At 39.0% G+C, this 26726-nt stretch overlaps 1 protein-coding gene across 2 annotated transcripts in view; it reads left to right on the plus strand.

Annotated features, from left to right (window-relative positions):
* Positions 1-26726, plus strand: part of CDKAL1 (CDK5 regulatory subunit associated protein 1 like 1) — a 667880-nt gene that overhangs the window by 178898 nt on the left and 462256 nt on the right. The gene's annotated exons all lie outside the window — the stretch shown is intronic.

Genomic DNA, 26726 nt, shown 5'->3' on the forward strand with positions numbered 1-26726 from the left:
GTAAAGGCCATATATGAAAACCTTCAGGCAACATCATACTCAAGAGGCAAAAACTAAAAGATTTCCCACTAAGGTCAGGAACAAGACAAGGATGTCTGTTTTCACCACTTCTATTCAACATAATATTTGAAGTCCTAGCCACAGCAATCAGACAAGAAAAACAAAAAGCATCTGAATTGGAAAGGAGGAAGTAAAACTGTCGCTGTTTGCAGATGACATGATAGTGTACATAGAAAACGCTATAGACTGCATCAAAAAACTACCTAATAAGTAAATAAGCAGTATACAAAGTCACTATTCAGAAATTGAAGGCATTTTTGTACACCAACAATGAAATATTAGAAACAGATTATCAGGAAAAAAATTCCATTTGCTATAGTAGTAAGAAGAATAAAGTACCTAGGAATAAACCTAACCGAGGAGGTAAATGACCTATACTCAGAAAACTATACAACACTGAAGAAAGAAATCAAGGAACACACAAACAAATGGAAGCATATACCGTGTTCGTGGATTAGAGAATTAACATAATCAAAATGTCCATACTGCCTAAAGCAATTTATAGATTCAACACGATCCCTATTAAAATACCAGTGACATATTTCACAGGTATAGAACAAACATTTCAAAAATTTATATGGAACCATAAATGACTTTGAATAGCTGCAGCAATTTTGAGAAAGAAGGACAAAGTAGGAGGGATCACAATACCTAACATCAAACTATATTACAAGGCCACTGTAATTAAAAACAGTCTGGTACTGGTATAAGAACATATGTGTATATCAATGGGACACAAGAGAGAGCCCAGAAATAAACCCATATACTTGTGGTGAATTAATATTTGACAAAAGGGCAGAAGCATAAAATGGAGTTAAAATAGCCTATTCAACAAATGGTGTTGGGAAATCTGGACAGTGACATGCAAAAAAAAAAAAAAAAAAAGAAACTCAACCATCAACTTAACACTATACACAAAAATAAACTCAAGAGGGATAAAAGACTTAAATGTAAGTCACAACACCATAAAAGTCTTAGAGGAGAACATAGGGAAATCTTAGATATTCCATGCAGCAAAATTTTCACCAATATGTCCCCTAGAGCAAGGGACATAAAGGATAGAATAAACAAATGGGACGTAATTAAAATAAAAAGATTCTGCCAGCTAAAGAAAGCATCAGCAAAATGAAAAGGGAACCAACTATATGGGAAAATATATTTGCCATTGATATTGGACAAGGGTTCATCTCCAAAATGTGTGAAGAACTTACATGACTCCACTCTAGGAGAACAAACAACCCCATTAAAAAATGGACAAAAAATCTGAACAGACATTTCTCCAAGGAGGACATACCAAGGGTCCAGAGACATATGAAAGGATCCCAGTGTCACTAGCCATCAGAGAGATGTAAATTAAAACCACAATGTGATACCATTATACAGTGATTTGAATGGACATTATAAACAAATCAATAAGCAGCAAGTGCTCATGAGGTTGTGGAGAAAAAGGAAACCTAGTAGACTGTTGGTAGGAATGTGAACTGGTACAGCCACCATGGAGAACAGCGTGGAATTTCCTCAAAAAAATAAAAATGGAAATGCTTTTTGACCTAGCAATTTCACTGCTGGGATTATACCTTAAGAATCCTGAAACACCAGCTCAAAAGAACTATACACCCAATGTTCATAGCAGCACAATTTATAATAGCCAAGTGCTGGAAGTAGCCTAAGTGCCCATCAGTAAGTAAGTGGATCAAAAACTGTGGTACTTTTACACAAAGGAATACTATTGCAGCAGAAAGTGCCAGCAGAAAGAAAGGAGGAGCTCCTACCCTTAGCAACAGCATGGATGGAACTGGAGAGCATATGCTAAGTGAAATAAGCCAGGCGGGAAAGGCAAATACCATATGATCTCACCTATAAGTGGAACCTAATCAACAAAGCAAACAAACGAACAAAATAGAACCTGAGACATTGAAACAAAGAACAAAGTGATAGTAACCATGAGGGAGGTGGGAGGAGGCAGGAGGCAGGGGAATGATAATGGGAAAAAGAGTTCATCAAGGAACATGCATAAAGGACCCATGGATAAAGGCAAAAGGGGGAAGGATTGAGGGTGGCGGGGTGGGTGAGATGGGGGAGAGTGGTGGTGAGAAAATGGAGACAACTGTATTTGAAAAGTAATTTAAAAAAACAAGAAAAATAAGAATTATCCCATAGTCCTTATTAGGGTTATTCCACTTTACATGTACAGTACTTCAGAAGAATAATAATTATAATACATGTACATATACCACTAAAGATAATTACCAAAAAAGTAAATTTTTTTGCAAATGCTATTCCCATTCTCTTCCAAAATATTTTTAATGGGAGTTCTGTATTGATACTGTTGTATCTTGGAGCCATTACATACTCAGTCTCTCCCTTTTAACCTTTATTGGTATTTATCCTATAAATAATTATTCACTGCTTGACACTAAACCTTACATAAATACCTTTCTCCTTGTTTGGTGTTTGAAGTCATTCTTATTAGGCTCCTTAGGAAGGGCTTCTGAGAACAATAACCCCTGAGTTGTGACATGTTAACAGTGCTCTTTATATTTGAGGGTGAGGGTTTTTTTTATATATAAAATCCTTGGGTCATATTTTCTTCATAAGTTTGATGACAGGATAATGTTTTTTCTCTTATAAGTCATGTGTTCATATTTTTCAAGATGACCAAAGGAAGCTTTTCTTTTTCTTTAGCATTCAGAACTGTTATTAGAATGTGTATTGATGTTGGTTGTTCTCGGACAATAATCATATATAGGATGATCTTTTAATATATAGTCAAACATTTAAAAATATTTAATGTTAGTTTTTCAACTGGTGTGCCATGAGAATTATCAAAACATGCAACACCTGACTATTTAGTCAGGGGCACCGACCTCTTTTTCCTTAGACTGTCAAATAAAAAAATGACAATGGCCAACACGATAGCTGTCTGGTGTGAATGAGTCAAAATTATACCTATTTTTTGGTCATATCAGTAAAATACATGTTTTGGTGGACCACAGAATTTTAGTAATTAGTTTTTTTGTGGCATGAGCTGAAAAAGGTTGAAAATGACTGCTTTAGGGTATTTTTTTCTTTTTCAAGGTCTCCTCTTATTCAAATGAAGTCTTTGCCTCCCTTCAGTATTAGTCACTTTCTCTTGGGTCCTTTTGTGTTGCTAAACTTATTAGTGCTAGTAGCTTTTTATTAAATTTCTGCAGGGTTTTATAAATGTTTAGTCTTTTTTTGTTATAAAGATACCTGTTTTATCTTACTGTCCTGTCAGTTGTATGCCTTTCCCCCCCTTGTACTAGCTAGGGCCTGTAGTAGAATACTGAATACAAGTGATGAGAATGGGCTCCTTCCCATGTTTCTCATCTTAGGGAGAGAACATGATGCTCGCTGTAGGCTTATTGTGCATGTTTATTGCTTTAAGGACGTTCTCTAAGTTTAGTTTGCCGAGGGTTTTTCCCTGAATAGATGTTGAGTTTTGTCAAATGCCTTTTCTGCTTTCTCTTTTTAGGAACTTTGGCTAGTTGTTTGCTTAGGGAGTGATTAAGAAGGACCACAAGATCACAATTGACTGAGAACTGAATTCCTTTTGAGAATATGGGAGTTGCTGGTCTTTTAAGTGTGATGTTTAGGGGACCTTGTGATGACTTTAAGTCATTTGGTGGCACTGTTTTGCTTGCCAGTTTCCAGTGCTTACAGGCCCATTTATAGGACCTTCTACTTTTGTATTGAGAGGTGTACTTGTGGCCTAAACTTGTAGGTGACATGGAAAGCCAACTGCTCTGAGAGCAAGTAGACTCAAATCATGGTTTATTTATATTTGATTGTATAGGTTAGCTTTTCTCAGCCCCTTTCATCTTCGATTGGGTTTTCCATGAAGAGTCACTTTTTTTCTTTTAACACAGATTGCTTCATTATTTAGGTTGCTCATGATCCCTTTCCCAGTTTTCCATCAGTGCTGTGGATGTACTCTCACTTACATATGCATTTGTGTTCTCTGTGGAATTTTGGGAAGAAAAAGAAATGCGTCTTTCTGTTCACTTGGTCTTCTAACCTCCTGCTGGTTTCAAACTACACAGTTTGGCTTTACTTTTTAGAAGGACTGAGAAGACAGTAATTCACACATCTTATTTTTATTTTATTTTTTAAAGATTTTATTTATTTTTAAAGAGCAGTGAAGGGAGATAGGGAGCAAAGTATTGATATGAGAAAGAAACATTGATCAGCTGCTTCTTGCCTGGACCAACTAGGGATAGGCCTGCAACCGAGGCATGTGCTGCGACCAGGACCTTGTTTTGCAGAGTGATGCCCAGTCAGCTGAACCACCCCAGTCAGGGACGCATGTCTTATTTTTAAATTTTAAATAAGACACTGATAAGAGCAGCTTCTGTGGCCCCACTTGTAACGCTCCTCCACAGCAATTTTTCTGCCATAATTCTGGATTTAATTCTCTTATTTCTTACACATCCCATTTCTTTTGTTTCTAGCTTCAAGTTAAGAATTTTTATATTATTTTTGTGACTGTTGAAGTCTAATTTTTTAATATGTAAAATAAAGATATTTAGTACTTTTTGAAATAGTTCTGATATTAAAATGATAACATTCATCTAATGGAGTTGGTTTTCTCTCACTGTGTGTGTTTGTTCATGTCCATGCATTAATAAGATACACAGTTACTTAAAGGACCAATTAATAGATTAATTTTAGTTGAAAGCAGACAAAAATCTTTAGAAGGAAATGGAGCTTTTAACTTAATCATAGATATCAGCTCTCCTTAATCATTATAGAAGCATCCCAAGAATAACATACTTTGCACAGATGAAATGAAATGGAAATTAATGGGGTTATGTAGTTAAAGCAACCAAATCTTTTCTTTTCAGTCTCAGCATATCTAATTTTTGATCCCAGGTATTTCATACTTGCTGCATAGTAACTATTCAGTAACTATTGGTTAATTATATAAAAATGTCTTAATTGCTGCAGTCCTGTGTATTGTTTTTCATTTATATCTATACAGGCTTTTTATTGTTTCTGTACCTTCTGCTGACAAGATTGAACAGAGAAGAGCCACTCTAAGCGTGGTTTTCTTTCATGTGGCTCCGAGGGAGCCCAGTTTTCCTTTCCATATGACTCTGCTTAGCTTTAGTTTCTTCTTTATGCTAGACAATGGTAATAAGGGAGTGAATCCCCCTGTTTTCCATTGTGTGTTATGGTATATTTTGGTTTGTTTAAGTTATGTTGCTAAATTGTGTCATCGCTTGGTTACTTCAGGTGATAATTTTAAGAGATGTTAGTGTGGGTGATGATAGTATTAGTGTAATGAATTTTATCTTTTTGCTGGTATTGCAAACAATAGAAGCTTTACAGCCCTCCCCTCTTCCCCCAAATGGATCCTATTTTGTCCAGTTATGTTGGTGTCAGGGCATTTTCACAGAATACTAGAGGGCGGTGTCTGCCTCACTGAAACTGCTTTTCTTACTAGAACTAGAAGTGAGCAGTGGTTCCAGTGTTGGTCTATGATCAGCTGTTTGTTGCTGTTGTAAAACAAAAATTCTTTTTCCTTGTGAAGTTCAGAGTTGCATTTATGATAAGTACCTTTTTGATCTAAAGTCAGATTAATTACCATGTATTTCAGACTATAAGATGCACCTAGGTTTTAGAGGAGGAAAATAGTAAAAAAATTTTTGAAGCAAAAAATGTGGTAAAATATTTAATAACATAAACAACATAATATTTCACCATTGTAAAGTGAACAGAACTCAGCAGCAGTGTTAACAACCATTATTTCTCCCAAATTTGGGGAGGGGGGATAAGGAGGCAGGGGGCAAAAAAAAAGTGTGTCTTATAGTCTGAAAAACAATGTATAACCAAGTGCTCTGTTACTTTTCTGAAGGTATGGAAATAGACTTTTTTTTAAAGAAGGAGTGCTGGAAAGAGATGAAGGAGAGAGATAAGGAAAACAGTGTTGTTTAAACACTAAGAAAGTAATTCTTGAGACTGATAGTAATTCTTATAAATTTCTCTACTTGATTTGCAAGAATGAAAACCTTTAGATGATTTACCTTAAAATTTAAATGTATTCATTAGATAAAGGTGTTGGCACCAATCAATTGCAGCTCCTCTGACTGCATCATCTATAATTCTGATGATGGACAGAATTGATTCCTGTTTAATGGTGGCCTTATCAAATTTTAAGGGAGACAGAGCATTGCTTTTAATCACAACTTTAGTTAGTGATTGTTTCCAGTGTTATATCTAGATGTTATAACTTGGTATTGGTTTTTATTTCATTTATTAAGTTGTAAAGAGTTGTTTTTTTAAATGTGCCCTGAGGTATATAGATTTGTGGACCATGAGAAGAAAGATTCATTTGGTAAGAACCCTGAGAAGGAATTTATCTGCTGCGGTGGGTTCCCCATGGTAAGCAAGGTTACAGATTTTATAAATATTAAGAGGCTAACAGCCCTTTGCTGACAGGACATCTCACATACTCTGTATATAGGTAAGAACCTTAGAGTGAACTCTGGGCTTCCCGTGCTTGTTTAAGCTGGCTGAGTCAACTATTATAAGGAAGTTCCTTGTTTTGTCTTTCAACCAATGGAATAAGATCTCCATCCAATCAGAACTGCTCCGTAACTACCAGCCAGACCCATAATGATAACCAGACAGGACTGTGTGATTTGGATCAATCATAAGTGATGATTTTTGGATACTGCATTTATATAATGGGTTGACGAAAAACTCCATTATGTACCATGGCTCTAGTAGCTCTTAGTTGTCTTTAATTTCATTTGAAACAGTTTTGTTAGATTGTATTGTGACAGCTGTCATATCTGTGGGCATTAAAAAAAACTATCAAATTGGTGAGTTTTTGTGCAGCCATCTTAATATGCTTTGTTATTTCAAGAAAGGAAAAATGCAAGAAAAGATTTGTACAGTGTATGGAAGAGGTGCTATGACTGATGGAATGTGTCAAAAGTAGTTTGCGAAGTTTCTTGGTACTATTGACATTTTGGCCAATCCTTTGGTCATATTGGCATATTGGCATTCTTTGGTACTACTGCCATTTTGGCCATAATTCTTCGCTGTGGGGTGGGCCGTCTTATGCATTGGAAGACATTTAGCAGCAGCACTCCTGGCCTCTACCCACTAAAAGCCAATAGCAGGAGATAGCTAATATACTCAGAATATTCCAATCGATGTTATTGGTGAAAATGAAAAAATGCGCCTATCATTTTAAGGAAAAATCCATACGGACTTTTTGGCCCACCCAATAAAGCAGACCTAATGGGTGACTTAAGTGGGAACTTTCACTGTGAAAGGTGGCCTCCTCTTTGTCTCAGCAGAACCCAGTTTGGGTTGCTACTTGAATCTGAGTCTCCTGGGATGCAGCTTCTTTTGCTCAAATAAATGATTTTTTATTCTTTATTATAATCTAAAATTAATTTTGGTTTACAGACTGAATCCTATCTAGTCATTGTTTTCAAGAAGCTTGTCTTCTAATAGGGAGAGGTTGTCTTTTGAAACAAATACAGTATTATCAGTCAATGGCATAGGAACAGTACAGATCATTTGGGATGGTGATTCATTTTGAATTAGCTAGTTCAACAAGAGTGTTAAATATGAGTGTTTTATACTGCCCTAAAATACTGGTATTCTCTACCTCTTGCTCCTCGTATGAAACCTCGTGGTTTTACGGGAGTTACTGCTTGCCGAAGCCTAGTTATGGTGGCTTTGAAGGAAGTCGGTCTGTTCTGTTGCCTCCTTGTCCTGTAGGTGGGGATTCCATGATCATGTAAATTAGTTTAGGAGATAATCCTTGCAGACTCTTTACTTCTCCCAGTTATATGGGTCTCTTGCTTGGCCACTTATTCTTCTAAATAACAGAGTACTTTTCTGTTACCTTTGCAAGAGATCAGTTTTTCTATTAACTAATGTGTCTTTGGAAATACAACTTCAAAAATTCTGTTTAGATACGTGTTTAAAATAACTCTTTATTCAGATTATATAGCCAATTCTAAACTCTAAATTTGCCTGGATCTCCCATCAGAAACAAGGTGGAGACCTAATAGTACTCCAGCCCAGATTTTATTCAGATGGAGCCCAAACATGCATGTTCCTTCAGAATTTTTATTTCTTTAATTCATCTTCTAGTAGGAGACAGAATAGTACATTTTTCTTATTTCTTCCTCAAAATATATCATGGATTCACGGTGTAATTTAATTTTAGTGTTTCTTGGTGAATGTGATAATTAGAATACAATGAGATGTGCAGACTGGATGGTGAATTGAGTAAGTATAATAGCTGATTCCAGTGTCTGTCCTTCATGCCATTTTGTTAAGGTCTGATGTACTGACATGCCCTTGAGTTTTCTTTTCTCTCTTTTTTTCATTTCTTCTTCCTTCCATTCTTTATTCATTTCTTCTGTTGAGGCTGTTACCTCCTAAAATATTTGCTATGAGTAGGGAGGGTATCAGGATAGTGATCTTAGGGGACATGAACTAATTACAGACTTGCTTTTCATTTTATAAGGATATTCTACATAATAAGAATGTACATATCATAACTTTAGGTTATTTTTTATGTTAATACTTCTACTAAAGGGGTGATTTATTTACTGTAGCTTAACAAGAAGGCAATGATTGATTTAAATGCTGCATGCTGTGTGAGTCCTAAATGCAAGTTTTAAAAATTACTTTAAAAAATAATTATTTAATTAATCTAGAGAGGGGAAGGCAGGGGGGAAGAGGGAGAGAAACATCGATGTGTGGTTTTCTCTCATGTGCCTCCAACTGGGGACCTGGCCACAACCCTTGCATGTGTCCTGATTGGGAATGGAACCAGCAGCCCTCTGGTTCGCAGGCTGGCACTCAGTCCACTGAGCCACACCAGCTAGGGCTTAAATGCAGTTTTAAATGTAGTGAGGTATCATAAATACAGTGGTCTGCTTTTCAATAATTTTCAATCGTTTGGGATCTGGAAATGACATGAAAATACCACTGAAACTTAAACTTCATAATGTAAGATAAAGAAAAAGAAAATCCTTTTGTATGTATTCTCTTAGGTTCAACAGTTGAGGCCCAAGAATCAAACTGATAAAAGAAAGATGAAAGGAAACAAGAAAAGATTTAAGTAGGCATGGGAGTTCACAAAGAAATGTGATTACAGGAGGCAGTTAGAATTTGGAGATCACATACCATTTGAACAGGGGATAAAGAGTGGGGAAGACTTTAGACAAAGGAAAACATTTTGGTTTTCTTGGGGAGGGGTAAATTATGGGAAGGTGATTAGGACATATGTGACAATTAATTGTTCAGTGGGGTTTGTTACACAGCTCAGAGTTGTCTCTGGAGTTGTTCTCTCTCTGGTACTAGAGAGGGAGGTGACTTTCCAAATGGAGATTTATGTCCTGTTTTTAGCCAGATGGGAGAGGAGAGAGCTGTTTTCCCTCAGTCTGCTGTTTCAAAACTGCTTTCAGCTCAAATAATCCTTGTGCCAAAGTGTCATGCTTCATGGTGATACATTCTGGTGCCCTTCAATGAGGAAAGAAGATTCTGCTAACTCTCTTTGAGTCTGCGGTGACTTCTTCCCTGTTTGAACTTGAAGCACTACTTTTCTTTTGCAGTATGGCATTTAAAAATAGTAATATTATGGTGTATCGTGTAATGTATATAGTATATTAGTGTTATTTACATACAATTGTATGCATTTTTGTATTTGGATACATTCTTCTGTCTCCTCTCTCTCTCTCTTTAACTGGTGAATGCCTTGATAGTTTGGTGTCTACTAGTGTGTAAACACTTGTACTTAATTTTTTTCCAAAGGTAAATGAGTGTTTTTATTCTAAAATAAAATTTATTTTTAATGTTTTAAATTGTTTTACTGTTGTTCAAGTACAGTTGTCTTCATTTACCCCAACTCCATTCCCCAACCTCCACACCCCAGCCATCCCCACCTCTCTCCCCTGATTCCACCCCCCTTTGGTTTTGTCCATGAATCCTTTGTAGTTGTTCCTGAAAACCCTCCCTGCTTTTCTCCCCATTATCCCCTCACACCTCCCTTCTGGTTACTGTCAGATTATTCTTAATTTCAGTGTCTTTGCTTGCTTGTCTGTTTTGCTGATTGGGTTCCACTTAAAGGTGAGATCATATGGTATTTGTGTTTCACCACCTAGCTCAATTCCCTTAGCATAATGCTCTCCAATTTCATCCATGCTGTCACACAGAGTAGGCGCTCCCTTTTTCTCTCTGCTGCATAGAATTCCATTGTGTAAATGTACCATAGTTTTTTGATCCATTCATTTACTGATGGGCACCTAGGTTGCTTCCAGCACCTGCCTATTGTAAATTGTGCTGTTATGAACATTGAGGTAAATAGGTTCTTATGAATTGGTGTTTCAGGGTTCTTAGGATATAATCCCAGCAATGGAATTGCTGGGTCAAAAGGCAGGTCCATTTTTAGTTTCCTGAGGAAATTCCTTACTGTTTTCCACAGTGGCTGCACCAGTCTGCATCCCCACCAACAGTGCACTAGGGTTCCCTTTTCTCCACATCTGCTCCAACATTTGTTGTTTCTTGAGTTGTTTATGATGGCCATTCTGACCAGTGTAAAGTGGTATCTCATTGTGGTTTTAATTTGCATCTCTCTGATGACTAGTGACGCTGAGCATCTTTTCATATGTTTCTGGGCCCTTGGTATGTCCTCCTTGGAGAAGTGTCTGTTCAGGTCTTTTGCCCATTTTTTATTGGGTTGTTTGTCTTTCTGGAGTGGAGTCATGTGAATTCTTTATATATTTTGGAGATCAAAACCTTTTTCAAGGTACTACTGGCAAACATGTTTTCCCATGCAGTTAGTTCCCTTTTCATTTTAATACTCTTTTCTTTACTTGTACTTATTAATGAACTACTTAAAGTATACATTTACATTTTTGTTCAGTTTGCATATTTCTTTTTCAGCTTATGTGTATTCCTTGAAGCACAAATTTCTCTTACTATTTCACAGGCTTCTAAGTATATATTGTACATGTAATAGACAAAATATTTTATAAACAAATTTGTGAAATCTTATGAAGTTATTGTCATCCCTTATTCCAAAATTTTCATAGATTTGTTGCATCATGGTTATAAATGGTCACAGTAGATTGAGTTAAAAAGTTAAATAACATTTTAAGAAGTTACAGTTGATAGAAAAGAAAGAGAAGAATAAAAATTATGGCTCACTGAGATTATTTATTAAAGGGCCATTCAACCTTATGGATCTTGGTAAGCTCTGGCTTAGGACATCTTTATGTCTACACAAAGGGCAGTGATAGAGGACTGCCGGTACTGTCATTACTTTGACCACTGGCAAGATACTTAATCTTTCATAGTATGAAACAAGCGGGCTGGAAAGTTTTGAATGCCTTCTATAGGTAGCAGATTCTATAGCTACATGATTATCTAAGGCAGTCAACTACAGGTTCAGTTAGATTCACTATTTATCACATTATATAAAGTAATCATTAAATATATAATCATTATATATGTACTTGGTTCAGCACAAATAACATTCCCTTTTTGTTACAAAATCTTTTATTACAAAATTGTAAGCATGTAATTCAGTAACATAACAATATCATACTCAAGTACACTATGACATTATAGGTGAAATGTTCAAATTGCTGTCCATTTTGTGTGAGACATTCATGTACCCTTCCAACCACACTCCAATAAGCCTTAATTCTGCTGGACCCTGTATATTATGTGAGATCTCTTTGGAAAGAGTCCAGCCATTGTTAATGTAATGAGAATGGTTTGCGTGATCTTAGTATAACCTGGCAGCCAAGGAGAGTGGACTGGAAAGAGCATGAGTGAACAATGACAACTTCACTGTACTAGTCAGTGGGGGCAGTAGATGCTGTTGAGGGAGTATGTGTGCTGTGTGGCCACCACATTCAAAATGACTGAGCGAGTAGAGCAGTGAATCTGCGTCAGATTTTGTGTTAGGCTTGAACGTTCCTCTGAAGAAACTTTCTGGATAATTCAGAAGGCTTTCAGGGATGATTCAACAAATGCAACATAAATAAAAGTGTGTCCAAACACTTCAACAATGGTTGAGAATCAGTTGAATGTGATCCATGTTCTGGAAAGCCTGCAAAAAGCAGAACACCCGAGAATGTTGAACATGTATGGGCTGCAGTCAACAGAGATCTGTGTGAGGTCCCAAGGTACCTACTTTGAAGGGGGCTGAGGTGTCATTGTCCTATGTACAATGTTTCTTGTATCTTCTTCAGTAAATGTCTCTATTTTTTACATTAAATGACTGCATCTTTATGGACAAACTAATATATACACACATAGATAAGAAATGTAAGCATGCCATATATTGTAGAAACATTTCCTTTAGAATGGTTACACATATTTTTGACCCAATATGATTTGGGATAAGACCAGCATAGAGGATAAAGCTTTGGGAGGTGAAAGGAGGCAAATTTGGATGCGTGATGTGAAGCTGTCTGAAGTAGAGCATAATAAAAAGAGCATATGGGTAAAAACAGTTGTTCAGTAATTAAACAGGAAATTTTGAAATAACTCCCTGCCTCTGCGGAAATAAAGCAGAAGTCACATGTCCACTTACGAGGAATACTGTAGAGAATGTTGACCATTTTATTAAAATATGATCAATTGGGAAACGTTCCTATCCAGGAGGGGCTCTGCTAATGTTGGGGAGCTCTTTGAGGTTACCTAGAGCAAGTTTGGAATGTCTGCGGGTTATGGCATCTACATCGTCCTCAGTGGTCCCAGTCCTGGGATGACGGCTTACCACAGCTGCTGGTGAGTTCTTTCCCGTGCCCTGCTTTGATGTCAGGGTTTTAAGAATGGTCTTATGAGTGTCTTCTTTGTTTTCTTAATTCTTTATTTAACAAAGATAGTTGTTAATGCAATTTGGAATATTTTCTTTCATAATTTATTCTATGCATATATCTTCTTGATGCCTTATTTATAAAAATGGGACAAAGTTTACATTCTGTTCTATAACTTGTATTTTCTTTTTTATTTGTACCTACCCACCCCCCAGTTTACACATTGGATTTTGGACTTACATGACTGTGATTATGTCTTAATGCATTTCTTAATACAAGTAAGGAGAATGTGAGGATGAGCACTGCAAAAACTGTTGACCAGGAGTGAGGAGTCCTTCTGGCTTCTAACCCTGGTTCTGTCACTATCTGTAGCTTTGGGTCATTCAACAAATACGTATCAGTACATACCATAAAAGGTACTATCTAGACTTCTAAACTTGGATTTCACTTTCCTCATCTGTAAAATGAAGTACATTCTTCAAGCTATAAACTCAATTATTTTCCTGTGACCGAGAGAGCAGAAGTTAACACATTTGACTTTTATCCCCAAGAAGTCAGAATTTTTACCCATATTTACACTTAATATAATGGTTTCTTTTTTAAATGTTTATTAGGTATTTTATTTATTTTTTTAAAGATTCTTTTAATTTTAATCTTTGTTTGTTTAATTTGGAGATTTTATTTCTAGAGAGAGGAGGAGGGAGGAAGAAAGAGAGGGAGAAAAACATCAATGTGTGGCTGCTTCTTGTGCGCCCCCAGTCAGGGACCTGGCCCACAACACAGGCATGTGCCTAGACTGGGAATCGAAATGGTGACCCTTTGGCGCTCAGGCCACCCCTCAATCCACTGAGTCACACCAGCCAAGGCTTATTTACTTTTTTATATTTTATCAATTATGCTATTATAGTTGTCCTGATATTTCCCACTTTATCCCCCTTCCCCCCCCCACTCCCTCAGGCAATTCTCCCACCAGTGTTCATGTCTGTGGGTTATGCATATAGCTTCTTTGGCTACTCCATTTCCTGTACTGTACTTGACATCCCCATGGCTATTCTGTAACTACTTATTTTTACTTCCTAATCTCCTCCCCACTCACCTCTTCACCCATTTCCCCACATCCCTCCCATCTGACAACCATCGAAATACTCTCCATATTCATGATTCGGTCTCTGTTTTCCTTGTTTGCTTAGTTTGTTTTTTAGATTCACTTGTTCATAGAAATGTATTCTTTGCCATTTTGTTGTTCAGAGTTTTAATTTCCTTCTTTTACTTAAATAAGTCCTTTTAAGATTTCATATAATAATGATTTGGTGATGATGAACTCCTTTAGCTTTTTTCTTGTCTGGGAAGCTCTTTATCTGCCCTTTGGTTCTAAATGATAGTAGTGTTGCTGGGTAGAGCATCCTTGGCTGTAGGTACTTGCTTTTCATGACTTTGTATATTTCTCACCAATTCTTTCTAGCCTGAAGTTTCTTTCTTTCTTTCTTTCTTTCTTTTTTTTTTAAGTCTGTGATGGTCAGTGTTTTTACTTGCGAAACATACATTGGACTCACTATATAATAACATCAAAAGGGGCTATCTAGACTGGAGTCATCCTTTTTAAAAATCAGAATTCTCAAATTTTTATATGACCTGAAATGGCATTAAATGAAACTATACAATGTTATGAATAGTGTAACAATCGCTTTTAGAAAGCAAAGTGAAAATAAAAAATTAGCAGTTGGGACTGTTGTCAGCCTGGGGTTAATGTCTCAAAAGATGTTTATTTTCATTTTGCTTTTTAAAAGCAGTTGTTATACTATTCACAGCATTGTATAGTTTCATTTCATACCATTTTGGATCTTATATAAAAAGGTGAGAATTCAGATTTTTGAAAAGAATGACTCCAGTCTAGATCACCCCTTTAGATGTTAATATATAGTGAGTCCAATGTATGCTTCAGAAGTGAAGACACTGCCCATCACACACCAAAAGAAAAAAAAGAAGAAGAAGAAAGAAACTTTGCAGACTAGAAGGGATTGGCAAGAATTATACAAAGTCATGAAAAGCAGGGATATACAGCCAAGACTGCTGCAGAGTTTCTTTTGAGAAATCAGCTCACAGTCTATGGGAACTCCCCTATAGGTAACTAACTTCTTTTCTCTTGCTGCTTTTTTGACTCTCTTTATCTTTAACCTTTGGCATTTTAATGACGATGTGTTTTGGAGTGGGCCTCTTTGCATCCATCTTGTTTGAGAGTCTGCGTGCTTCCTGGGCTTGCATGTCTATTTCCTTTACCAAATTAGGGAAGTTTTCTTTCATTATTTTTTCAAATAGATTTTCATTTTCTTGCTCTTTCTCTCTTTCTGGCACAACTGCTATGTGAATGGTGGACCTCTTGAAGTTGTCCCAGAGGCTGCTTTACTGTCCTTATAGTTTTGGCTTCTTTTTTTCTTGTTGTTCTGATTGGTTGTATTTTTCTTCCTTATGTTCCATATCCTTCTTTTCTGACTGGGTCTTTTTTATGCTGCTGAGGTTCTCACTAAGTTCCTTGAGCAACCTTATAACCAGTGATTTGAATTCTGCATCTGATAGATTGCTCATCTTCATTTCATTTAGCTCTTTATCTGGAGTTTTGATCTGTTTTTTTCATTTGGGCCATGTTTCTTTGTCCACTCGTTCTGGCAGCTACCCTGTGTTTGTTTCTATGTATTAGGTTGAGCTGCTTTGAGTCTGTGTCTTGGTAGTGTGGCCTAATGCAGTAGGTGTCCTGTAGGGTCCAGTGGCACAGCTCTCCTATCACCTAAGCTGGTTTTTTGAGGTGTGCCCTACATGTAGGCAGAGAAAACCCTCCTCTTATAGTTGAGCCTTGGTTGCTGTTGGCAGACCAATGGGAGGGATTTCCCCAATCCACTCAGCTGCCAGGACTGGCTCTGACCACTGACCACTGACCCTGCCCTTCATGGAAGATCACCTGTGCAGGGGCAGCTGGTGGTGCTCTTATATGGTGTGTAGCTGTCCACGGGGTGCTCTGGCCTTGGGGTTTCCCATGTGATGCAGGTCAAGGTGTGATTCCACCTGAGTTTTGCCTGGGGCCAACCTGCCAGAGCTATAAAGCAATCTGAGATGGCTCCTGCTTGTGTTGGGCTTGGAGATTCCCAGGTAAAGCCAAGCTGTGATTCTAGGCTGGTTGCTGCTAGTGCCAGCCTGGTGCTCACTGAGGCCAGCTGTTGCCTGCTTGAGAGGATTTAGGAAGTTGTGAAGCATGAGCCAAGATCAGCCATTCATATGGAACAGCAGCCAGTGGTTGAGTGGGCTGGTGAGGTGGGCGCCAGAGTCTCTGGAAATCTTCAAGGCTGGTCAGATGGTGTTAGCCAGGTTGATGGAGTCTCAGATATGGACCAGTTTATAGGCTCTGTGGGGGGAGAGTTTAGAAAAGGGACGATGGCTTCCACTCACCTTGATGCCAGACACCCACCCCAGTGTCTCCCTGCGTACCACTGGTGCCTTTCCAGCTGCTACCCCAGTGCTGGAAGTTAGTGGGAGTGAGTGTGAGTAGGCGAGTCTGTATGGGGGTTCTTTAAGAGGAACTGCTTGAGGCTCTAGAAGTTTCTTCCACTGACTCAGTCTCCAGTGGTTTTTGCAGCCAGAACTTGGGGGACTTCTCTTCTTGGCACTGGAACCTTGGGCTGGGTGCCCGATGTGGGGCTTGGACTTCCTGTTCCCAAGATAACCCTCCCAAATTTGTATCCATTACATGTGGGTGAGGGACCAGCCCATTCTATATGGTCCTCCTAACAGTCTAGGTGGATGTGTTTTCTTTATTTCCTTAGGTGTTAGACTTCAATTCAATTTTTGACAGTTCTGATTGCTGGTTGTTCTCTATTTTAGTTGTAATTTTGATGTGGTTGTATGAAGAGGTGAGCCGTGTCTGCCTACGATGCCTCTTGACTGAAAGTTTAACTTTGTGAAAGTTTAACTTTGTGTTTTCTATAACCTCATGTATTGTGCACACATATCCATGTCAGTATTTGTAGATTTTCATAATTCTTTTAAGCAATAGTATAAACATTTATAAAAGTCTTTCCTATGTGTTAGCACTTTTTAAAGTACATTTCATTTACTAACACATTTAAGTCTCACAACTACTTCATGAGGTAGAAACGTCTATTACAAATGCAGAAATGACAGCACAGAGAGGTGAGATCATTGGTGTACCTACAGTTACCTATTAAACAGAAGAGAGCCTGGTTCGGACCCAGGCAGCCTGTCCCCAGAGCCCGTGCTCTTGCTCACTTCCTCACTGCGTTTCCCAGGTGACGGTGGTACCCCTTTGTGTGCCCCTGCCCTCCTTCCTGTAACTGCTCCTTCGCGGCTAGATTCCGAATGCCTCCCACGTCCCTTTTATTTGCTCCTACAATGTCCTGGCTGTGTTCTAAGTCTGTTAATACCTTTGTGAACCAAAGCACACCAGAATCGCACTCTGTGGGGTGGCATGTGGGGGACAGACTGTGAAAAGTTAAAATTATATAGCGTATGAGAAGGTGAGAGAGAGGTAGTGTGAAGAAGAAATAAAGCAGCAGTGAGAATCACGGTGCGACTGTGGTATGTCGCAGTTTAAAACGGGGGCAGATGTCCTGTGAGCAAAGGCCTGGCAGATGAAAGGAAGTGAGGCGTGAGGAAATTTAGGCAAAAATGTATTATTAGCAGAGGAAACGGCAAGTGCAGAGGCCTAACGTGGGAGTCTGCCTGCCGTTTTCTAGGAAGACTTGGAAGGCCTATGTAGCTGGAGCAGACTCTGAGGAGAAGCGTAGTAGCAGTTACAGGAGATGCCGGGAGGCAGGGAGGCGGGACGCTTGGGTAATGTAGAGCCTCTTTGGCCATCTTTGAGGTCTTTGACTTTTTTAAAAAAAGATTTTATTTATTTATTTATTTTTTAGAGAGAGAGGGAAAGAGAAGGAGAAAGAGAAGGAGAGAAACTACAATGTGTGCTTTCTCTCACGTGCCCCACACTAGGGACCTGGCCTGCAACCCAGGCATGTGCCCTAACTGGGAATCGAACTGTGACCCTTTGCTTCTCAGCCCGCACTCAGTCCCCCAAGCCACACCAACCAGGGCAGGTCTTTGACTTTTAATCATTGAGAAGTCTTTGAGGGAGAGGGGTGCTGTGGCCTGGTTTGTATTTTTAAAAGATCACTTTGGCTGCTGTGCTGGGAATAAACTATAAGGGAACAAATGTGGAAGGAAGCAGGGGAGAAATGTCAGTCACTTAAACCAGGGTGTTAGCTGTGGAGGTAGTAAAAAGAGGTCGGAACATAGACATACTTCCAAAGTACAGCCAGAGGGATTTGCTGATGGATTGAGTGTGAGGGAAGACGTTATTAAGAAAAATTCCAAGGTTTTTGAAAAGAACAACTGGAACAAAACACCTGCCATTAACTTATTGACCATTAACTTGCACACATGTCTTGATGATGAATTTCCCCATCAAAGAACCAACTGATAGTCTCTGGAACTTCAGATAGAACTTTTTAGCCATTGGCTTAGAAACCAGGGAGTATGTATGCTTGGTTATCTGCAGATGATACTGCAGATGGTACCATCTTGCAGGTGTTACATGGCAGTTTCAGTTTTAGAGGAGTGGAAACATGTCCACGTTCCAGATGACATAAGTAGGTGCTGTCAGTATTTTTCAGGGTATGAACCTCGTTTTGCAGGTTCAGAAGCTTGATTTCATAGGTTAGAACCTAGAGATAAATGGACCCAGGGACTGAACTTGGAACAACCACATTCACCAGTTCAGTTTCTCATGGAGGCACATCAGACCATGGTCAACAGCAGCCAGCAGCCTAGAATCACAAGGATTCCCACACTTGCAATCCCTGTCCCTCAACCCGGGGAAATGCTAATTTTCTGACTTCTGAGGAGAGTGATTTTTAGTGGTCTGCCTGACAGAACTCAGAGAGAAGCCTGTTACTCTAGCCTAAGGAATCATTCTCTTTCTCTGCACTTGGTTCCCTTTGAAGCCACGAAGCTAGTTAGGCCTGCCCAGTGCTTTTTGCCATGTTTCTTAGTTTCTACCCAGCATGGAAGCATCAGTCACCCATTTTTAGATTTCTGCAGGAGGTACTTCCTTGTACTTGTGCCTATGCCTCCTGTCTTTGGTCTCATCCCCTTCCCTCACCACTTGTATCCCCTGCAGCTTTTTAAAACTTCTTTATACTTCTCATTGAAACTCCCTTTCTCTACTGAACCAGCTTTCCTTAAATCCTTAACTTATTCATAGAATTCTATATTCTTGTCATTTATACTTCAGTAAAGCTGGGAAAGAAGTCTATGTTCTGTTCTCACTTTTTCCCCCTTAAATTAAATTCACAGGATCCTTTCTTCAAACACAATCATTCACAGACTCTTGGTACATAGAGCACATGAAAGCACAGTGACAGGACGTCATGGTGGTGGTAGTGGTGGTGGTAGTGGTGGTGGTGGTGGTGGTGGAGGAGGAGGAGGAGGATAAGGATACTTTTGGTCTGCCTTGCTCAGCCTCCCCTGTGCCCCTGATCTGGCCCCCTAGGGACGTCATCTGGTATCAGGGTTATACACCTGCTTTCAGAGAAAGCTGCCTCTCCTTCACACCTGGTTACCCTTAGGTCTGTCTACTGGAGTGCCTCCAGGTAGGTTCCCCTGCAGGGCTGCCTCGGCATTCCTTGCTACCTCGGCATTCCTTGCTACCTCCAGATCTCTGTTCTTTCCCTTCATGCAAAAACCTGGGTTCCAAGGCCCATTTCTTCCTTTTCTCACTGGACTGTGAACTCCTTGAGATCAGCGACTATCTTTTCATTTATTTATTTGTGTGTGTGTGTGTGTGTGTGTGTGTGTGTGTTTGTCTGGCATGTGATGTGTGAATGAACGATAGAATGAAAAATGAAATGTTGAACTACCGACTTAATAAATAGTCAGTTTTATAGGTGAACTCAGGAACTTGTATTGGCAACAAGCACAATACAAAGGAAAGCTTCTGAATCAAATGAGAATTTCTTGACTGGTTTTTATCTGCCTTAGGTGACCACTCTGTTTTGCCACTGCTATAGATGTTGAAAGTCCCTTTAACATTTCATGTAATGTGGGCTGGGTGGTGATAAACTCCTTTAACTTGTCCTTATCTGAGAAGCACTTTATCTGTCCTTCCATTCTAAGTGAAAGCTTTATTGGATAGAGCAATCTTGGATGTAGGTTCTTGCCTTTCATGACTTGGAATACTTCTTTCCAGCCCCTTGTTGCCTGTAAGGTCTCTTTTGAGAAATCAGGTGACAGTCTTGTGGGAACTCCTTTGTAGGTAACTGTCTCCTTGCTGCTTCTAGGATTTTCTCCTTCATTTTAATATTGGGTATTGTAATTATGATGTGCCTTGGTGTGTTCCTCCTTAGGTCCAACTTCTTTGGGACTCTCTGAGCTTCCTGGATTTCCTAGAAGTCTATTTCCTTTGCCAGATTGGGGAAATTCTCCTTTATTATTTGTTCAAATAAGTTTTCCACTTGTTGCTGTTCCTCTTCCCCTTCTGGTACCCTTATCATTTGGATGTTGGAACACTTAAAGATGTCCTGGAGGTTACTAATCCTCTCTTTGTTTTTTTTAATTCTTTTTTTTTTCTGTTTGGTTGTTTCTTTTTTCCTTCTGGTCCAAATCTTTGATTTGAGTCTCAGTTTTCTTCCCATCACTATTGGTTCCCTGTACATTTTCCTTTATTTCGCTTATTGTAGCCTTCATTTGTTCATCTAACTTGCAACCAAATTGAACCAATCCTGTGAGCGTCCTGATCACCAGTGCTTTGAACTGCGCATCTGATAGGTTGGCTATCTCTTGGCAACTTAGTTATATTATTTCTGGAGCTTTGATCTGTTCTTTTGTTTGGGCCATTTTTTTCTCTCGACCTGCCTGTTATGTAGTGAGGGGCAGAGCCTTAGGTGTTCACCATGGCGGGGCAACCCAGTTGTTGGGTTGTGAAGCAATATGTGGGGGTGGGGACAGAGAGGGAACAATGGTGCTTGCCGTTCTCTCTGCCAGATTTCAGCCGCTTCCCCCAACTAAACTGGGTCCTTCTGGTGCTGGTTCCCTGGGTTGGTGGGCTTGTGTACATTCTAGGACCCCGTGGGTCTCTCCAATGAACTCTCCTGTGTGACTGGGAGTCTCTTCCAGCACTTCAACCCCCACAGGTGTTTTCAATCAGTGGTTAGAGGCTTTATTTCACGTTACTGGCACCCTGGATTGTACAGTCTGTTTTGCTCCCCAGTTTTGCCTGGTTTATCTGCGGGAGAATGTGGAACAGCCTGGTCAACCAGCCGCCTTGCACACCTTGCTGGGTCTGCCACCCCATGGCTGTGGTCTGCCAGCCACAATTTTTTTTTGGTGCAACCCCTCTCTGCCTGGCCGCCTGACTCTGCCTTTCCTACTCGTCTGGATGAATATGTCTCTTTTAACTCCTTGGTTGTCAGACTTCTTAACAGTTCAATTTTGTGTCAGTACTGGTGGTTATTTTGTTTCTGAATTTTTGTTATCTTTATTTTGGTTTTGCGAGGAGGCACAGTGTGTCTACCAGTGCCTCCATCTTGTCCGGAAGTCTCTGGACTCTTCTAGGTGCAATGGAGACTACATTCTTTCTTCTCATGGGGCATAAAATGTGCCCCATAAAATGCTGGTTAAGATATTATTCAGCCTTGTATTTCTGAGATTATATTATAGTCCAGTCCTTTGGGTTTGAATGTCTCAAGATACCCCAGGTTACATATTTTAATACATCTACTTGTATTATTTTTTCAAATTGTTGAATCCCATCAAGTCTCATAGTTACTTTATTTTCAGTGTTTGGCAGCTCCTCGCCTCATTCAACAAGTCCTCACAGTAGGCCTGTCAGAACAGAGTTGCATTTTCACAGCAAACTATTTCCTCCTTCACTGGTTGTTCCAAAATTGAGGAAGGACATCAGACTTACTGAAGCATGTCACAGACACAGATCCTTAGTTGTTTTCTCTTGTATTATGTGTTGAGATGTTTTTATGCATTTCACATAGTTCCATGCCTACACATAAATAAACACTTAAAATAGGTATCCTCTTGCTTGAATATATGAATGCAAACAGTAATTGTATGCAGAGTAGTTTTTAAGAGCATGCTTGCTTTGTACAGAAGTAGACTGACTTCAATCTCTTTCTGGTGTTGTAAGGAAGTTTTTAGGAGTGTATTAATACACATTTAGAAATAAAAAATTACATATATATTTTAAAACAGTCTTCCATGAACAGAAAAATTTGGTTGAAGATTAGATATTATTATGAGTATTTTATACAGATTAAATGTCAATTGGCATGAAAGAGAAAAGGAATAAAAGAAATAAACATGGAGAAAGAAAATTTCCTTCTTATGTGCTACTCGTAGAGAACTATGTTTTTCTTGATATATGCACAAATTTATTTCTTTTCTGTTAGACTGTTATTTTGTTCACGAGATTCAGGAAAACAAGAACTATCAAATATTAATTTGTGTTTCTACTTTGAAGACATTTGATACATTATAATCTCTAAATTTCTATGCTGTTTTAGAAATTTTGATTGTGTAATAAACTCTGGAGAAAGTTTGCTCCAGAGTTTATTACACAATCAAAACTCAAGTTTGATTTATGTTCTGAAACATAATGGAGTATAATACTCAAGGACCCAGTAGATCTTGGGGACTTATCCCAACTCTACCACTGATTGCACCAAGTGTGGAACTTGGGGCCTTAATCATTGCTCCTTCTCAAATCTTAATTTCTTACTTGTGGAATAAAGGAATGATACTGTCATCCTTGTGTGTTTTCTATGATGCCATGAATTTTAAGATTCTGTACAAATTATTGTTTGCATTTGGTACTTGGCAAAAACAGATACTTCTTTGTTTTCTATATTACTCAAGTTAACAACACTCTAGACAAGGTTATGTCTCTTTCAATTTAGAAATATGTTTCAAGAAAACACTAGTGATTATAAGGAATTAACTTTATATTTAATTTTTGTTGCAATTAACATTTCAAAGTTATCTAAAATGAAGACGTGGAAATTTATACTGTTTTAAAATTTCTTAAGGAATTATTATTTAAAAAATATATATTTTATTGATTATGCCATTACAGTTGTCCTATTTCTCCCTTCCTTCCCCTCCCCCTGCACACCCCTCCCCCACCATTTCTCCCTCTTTAGTTTATGTCCATGTGTCACAAGTTCTTTAGATTCTATATTTCTGATACTATTCTTGCCCTACCCCCTGTCTGTTTTCTACCTACTGTCTATGCTACTTATTCTCTGTACCTTCTCCCCACTTCTCCTCCTCCCACTCCTCCCACTCCCCTGTTGCTAACCCTCCATGTGATCTCCATTTCTATGGTTCCACTCCTGATCTAGCTGTCCTCTTAGTTTGCTTTTGTTTTAGGTGTGGTTGTTAATAACTGTGAGTTTGCTGTCCTTCCACTGTTCATATTATTTATCTCCTTTTTCTTGGATAAGTCCCTTTAACATTTCATGTAATAAGGGCTTGGTGATGATGAACTCCTTGAATTTGACCTTATCTGAGAAGCACTCTATCTGCCCTTCCATTCTAAATGAAAGCTTTGCTGGATAGAGCAATCTTGGTTGTAGATCCTTGCCTTTCATGACTTGGAATCCTTCTTTCCAGCCCCTTCTTGCCTGTAAGGTCTCTTTTGAGAAATCCGCTGACAGTCTGATGGGAACTCCTTTGTAGGTGACTGTCCCCTTATCTCTTGCTACTTCTAGGATTCTCTCCTTCATTTTAATCTTGGCTAATATAATTATGATGTGCCTTGGTATGTTCCTTCTTGGGTCCAACTTCTTTGGGACTCTCTGAGCTTCCTGGATTTCCTAGAAGTCTATTTCCTTTGCCAGATTGGGGAAGTTCTTCTTTATTATTTATTCAGATAAGTTTTCCACTTGTAGCTGTTCCTCTTTTCCTTCTGGTACCCCTATAATTCGGATGTTGAAATGTTTAAAGATGTCCTGGAGGTTCCTAAGCCTGTCCTCTTTTTTTTTGAATTCTTGTTTCTTCATTCTTTTTTGTTTGCTCATTTTTTTCTTTCTTTTTGTCCACTCCATTGATTTGAGTATCAGTTTCCTTCCCATCACTATTGATTCCCTGTGTATTTCCCTTCATTTCACTTAGTTTAGCCTTCATTTTTTCATCTAATTTGTGACTAAATCAACCAGTTCTGTGAGCATCCTGATCACCAATGTTTTGAAGTATGCATCTGATAGGTTGGCTATCTCTTGGTTGCTTAGAAGTATTGGCTCTGGGGCTTTGAGCTGTTCTTCTTGAGCCATAATGCTTTAGTCTGTTCACGCCTGTTATTTAGTGAGGGGTGGAGCCTTAGGTGTTCACCAGGGCAAGGTTGACCCAGTCACTGGGTTGTGATGGTGTATGTGGGGGTGTGGTCAGACAGGGGCAGTGGTGTTTGTTCTGCACTTTCTTGGATTTCAGACCCCTCTGCTGCTTCCCACAAGCAAATTGGGCCCTTCTGGTGCTGGTTCCCAGATGTGTGGGCCTGTGCACCCTTCAGGACCCTGTGGGTCTCTCCAACAAACTCTTTGTGAACCTGGGAGCCTCTCTCGGCACCTCGACCCCTGAAAGTTTTTCCAATTCGTACTTTTAGGCTTTAATTCCCATTGCTGGGGCCCTGGTTTGCGCAGTCTGTCTCACTGCTGGCTCCTTTGCCTGGTTTATCAGTGTGCGAGTGTGTGACCACGGTAAGCCAGCTGCCCTGCGCCCTCTCTGGGACTGCTCGTTGCCACCTCACACCTGGGATCTGCCAACCACCGCCTGCATGCCTGGGTCTGGCCACCTTTTCCTGTGTGATCCCACTCTGCCAGCCTCTGTCTCCGCCCCTCTTACTGGTCTGGCTGAATGGTTCATTGTTGGTGGTGTTCTGTACAGTTCGATTTTCTGTGTTTTAGTTGCGTTTTTGTTACTAAAACTTTGTTGTCTTTAAACTTGGTTGTGTGAGGAGGTGCAGTGTTTTCACCTACGCCTTCATCTTGACCAAAAGTCCTATTTTTATCCGCATTTATATTTTGAAAGATAAAGGTTTTAAAAACATGCCTGTGCTGGATACCACTTTTTAAGATTTTACTGGCTTTTATTAACCTGAGCAAAACTCACTAAACAAAAAAAAATAGGATGTAAGAATGGAATATTCAGAACAAGAATACTCTTTGAGAAACTGCCTTAAAGCTTTTACTACTTTATTGGTCACATATAAACTGTGGCATTAATATTCCATAACTGGGGAATGAGGTATGGCTTAGGTTATAATTCTGGTCTGTTTTCTCATTTTAAAGCCAAAGTCAATAAAAGCATCAATAATTTTTAAATAAATGACTTACGCATCTCTATTTTGAACCTTTATTTTCTAGTGTTCTGTGTACTCCCTTAAAATCATTTTTGGGCTTTTTTATGACCTTATCTAATGTTTATACCCTCATCAGAGCATTTTTTTTCTCAGTTGTATTATTTCGGCTGTACTATTTCCAAACGTGTTATGTAACTAACTGTGTAATGGTTACCTTGAAGAAGTGCCGTATAGATTCTAACCATGATTATTATTGTTGGTATAATGATGTTGTTGGCGATGTTACCTCTTTTTTGTTTTCCACACCAATATTTCAATCCTATAGAAATATTTCCACATCACTAAACAACATTAAAGTTTTGTACTTAATTGGATTCTCACTTTGGAATCTGAAAATCCATTTCACTCCCAGCCAGCCAAATTGCATTTCCAGAGACTGGACAGGTTTTAGTGAGTGGGTCCTCAGCTTTAGTGTGTCCTATGTGAATTTCTCACCTGCTGTTCCAGTGCTCAGCCATCCTTTTTTGACAGGTAAGGGCTACCTTTTTATTTAGTAATAAGGCTAGGGACCAGCAAACTCTGGCCTTTGGGTCAAATGTGACCTGCTGCTTGTTTTTGGAAATAAAGTTTTATTGGAACACAGACACATCCTTTTGGTCAAGTATTGTGTATGGTACGCTTGCTCTAAGGTGGCAGAGTTAAGGAATTATGACCATCAAAAGCCTAAAATATTTACTGTCTGACCCTTTATAGAAAATTGCTAATACATGCCTTAGACTTAAGATCTTGGCATCACTTTTGATTCTTTCTTGAGGTTTTCCAAGTAAATTTTAGAAAGAGAACTAATTTGCCTGTCTCTAATCATCTCTTCCTCCTCCCCCCCCCCCCCCCCCCCCTCCCCCCCCTCCCCTCCTCCTCCTCCCCACCCCTCTTATCTGTTTGTCTCTGTTCATCTCTCAATGGTGAATGTTTCACATACATTCAGGTTCTCATATCCCTTTATCAAGGGTGTTCACTTAATTTCCCCATCTCTTGGCTTCTTTTTCATTTTATTTTATTTTATAGCTTCTCACCAGTGTCATGTTCCTAAAGTTTGGCTCTGCTCTGTGTCTACTCTGCCACTCATACTTGAGAGATGTCCCCATTGCCCACTAAATTAAATACTATCCAGGCCTCCTTCTGCAACATAAGTCCTGTCAGTTTCTCTGATATAGAAATTCTTTTTGTAATAAAATACTTTCTGTTTTCTTTCTTCTTGTCTTTGTGTACAATGTAACAACTGCCAGAGCATTCTCTGCCTCCATTTTCATCCTCCCCAACTTCTATTTTTCTTTCAAATTCTTCCTGATTTTTTGGTGAAACTCTTTACTCTCTTTTCCTACGTGCCTCTTCTTTTCTCTCCATGATAGGTTGCCTGTACATCTTTTGGTCACTGAGGGCCTTCCTTCCTCCCTCCCTCCCTCCCTCCCTTC

The sequence above is a fragment of the Artibeus jamaicensis genome, unplaced genomic scaffold (genome assembly GCF_021234435.1).
Source record: "Artibeus jamaicensis isolate MK-2021 breed Jamaican fruit bat unplaced genomic scaffold, CSHL_Jam_final contig_482, whole genome shotgun sequence".
In the NCBI taxonomy this organism is placed as follows: domain Eukaryota; kingdom Metazoa; phylum Chordata; class Mammalia; order Chiroptera; family Phyllostomidae; genus Artibeus; species Artibeus jamaicensis.